Raw genomic sequence first — 2271 nt, 5'->3', positions numbered from 1 at the left:
GTCTCTCCTTTCCTCACCCCATCTTTGGCCATCAATTCATGGTAAGGTACAGCAATTTATAGATTGTAAAAGAAAACATGTTGGTTTGGTTTTAAATATATATTTTTTAATTTTAATAATTTTATTGAGAAACAAATAGCAATGAGACAATTTTAAAATCAATCAGTAGGACAGTTTCAATAATAAATACATTGCACATTGTTGTCTCAGTGATCTATCCTATTTTTTTTCAAACCAAATTGGTAGAACAGTTTCAATAATTAACACATTGCATACATTCTTCCTAGTGGTTAATTGCTGTACAAGATGCGGACATGATATCTTATTTACAAACACTATTAGAACAAATCCCTCTATTCATTAAGGGAATGTAACTGTATATCTATCCTAACCATTTTGAATACACAGATGCAAAATGGACATTCATCTGTATCCCCTTTTTTTGTTTAGTTTCGTTATTTGAATATTATAGGTGTGTTAACTCAGCAAAATATTCTAAAAGAGTCCAGTAGTCCATAATAGTATTGGGTCTTCTGCTTGACTGGCAATGTCAGAAATTGTAAAAATATGGAATGCTTCATGAATTTGCGTGTCATCCTTGCACAGGGGCCATGGTAATCTTCTCTGTATCATTCCAATTTTAGTATATGTGCTGCCGAAGCGAGCACTTAAATATATTTTAAAAGCCATGTTGTAGTGTGGTTACATTACTATAACTCCAAGCATATTTCAGAAAGCCATGTATATAGAAAATATTTTCCTATAAACATACAGTTGCTAACAGAATATTTGATATGAGTTAGAAATAGCAAGAACTCTAGCTTGCAAGGGCTATTTATAAAGTTCATTACAAAGTAAACTGAGGACTGGCGAGATAGCTCAGCAGACTAAGCGCCTGCTTATGCAAGTGCATGGACTGGAGTTTGATTCGTGGTACTGAATGCCATGCTGGCCCCACCCCTGGGCATGCTGAGCAGGTGACAGAGTCTGACTATGGTGGTGGACACCTGTAATCCCAACATTGGGGAGGCTGAAAACAGGAGGATCACTATGAGCTGCACTCCATAGTGAGACCCTGTACCAAATACATTAAAATTTAAAGAAAAGTAAATTGAACTGAGAAATGACCCTGGGTTCATGCAGATCATTGATCTCATACAATTTTACAACATTTTTCCTTGTTTTATCTTTGTGGTGCCAACAAATACACCAGAATATTTATGTAATGAGGGTATTTGTAAGAACAAAATGGATCATTTCTTCTGATAAATCATAAGTAGCTAGCTTGCTGCTGGTTCTAGGGAATTAACCAAGAGCTATAGAGCATTATCTGCAAGTGTCCTCACATAAAGTTTATCAGTCAAATCCAGCACTGTGGCATGCAGGGACTTTGACTTTTATAGACAGTGGTATAGGGTCCTATCTGTGGCAGGGCAGGGGACTGGAACTGATGGATGATAACTTACCATGATCCCTGCTGGCCTTGGCTCTGCCTCTGTACCTGTAACTTTATATCCACTATGAATTTATCAACACCCTGGGGGCTTGAAATATCTTCTGCTCTATCTCTACTCCTCTGCACATAGCCAATATGGGCTCTGTCTCAGCTCACAGCTCTCCAGGGAAGAACTCTACAGGCAGAATTGACAATGTGCCTTCAAGTGAGCTCCCGGTCACTGTGACACATTACAGCTCGGGGTCTTAGAGTCATCTGTATCCTTCCTCTTTTGCATCTCTAGTGACTGAATCTTGAGAGAGTTTTCATCAGGAAGCTAATGATCTCTACCTGTCTCCTGTCATGGGCAAGAGCAGCTCCTTTAGTGATTTTCATCTGGACTATAGCAATTTTCTTATTCCTCTGCTTGTATCCTGGCTTTGCACACAAGTTGCCTAATGACCATAAGTTTAGCTTTGATCCCAGAAAGCCTCCACTGAAAACCCTTAGTTGACTCTATTGCCTGGTGAATCAAGCCCCTTGTTCTCAATATAGCACTCATAAAGTGCTGGAATGAGGCTCACAGAACTCTTCTAGTGCCAACTGCCCTAGCCAACTGGACTATTTCAGGCACTTCCTTAAACTTTGTTGTCTTAGTTACTTTCTTATTGCTGAGACAAAATACATGACACCTGCAAATTAAAAGAGGAAAGGCTTATTTTTGTCATGTAATTTGTAGAGGTTTCAGTTGTAGTTGGCTGGCTTCAAGGCAGGGCAGCATAGCATCGAGGCATTGCAGGGGAGAGCAGTTTATAGTGTTGAAGACAGTAAGAAGG

The 2271-nt window shown here is 39.1% G+C and overlaps 1 non-coding gene across 1 annotated transcript; it reads right to left on the bottom strand.

Moving 5' to 3' along the window:
- Positions 1–561: 561 nt before the first annotated feature.
- LOC111812073 lies at positions 562–668 on the bottom strand. The gene has a single exon (XR_002817664.1). It is a non-coding gene; the product is annotated as a U6 spliceosomal RNA (small nuclear RNA).
- Positions 669–2271: the final 1603 nt, after the last annotated feature.

The sequence above is a fragment of the Octodon degus genome, unplaced genomic scaffold (assembly GCF_000260255.1).
Source record: "Octodon degus isolate 3935 unplaced genomic scaffold, OctDeg1.0 scaffold00111, whole genome shotgun sequence".
NCBI lineage: Eukaryota > Metazoa > Chordata > Mammalia > Rodentia > Octodontidae > Octodon > Octodon degus.
The sequence above is the reverse complement of the archived record's forward strand: the minus strand, read 5'-3'. Positions and strand labels throughout refer to the sequence as shown.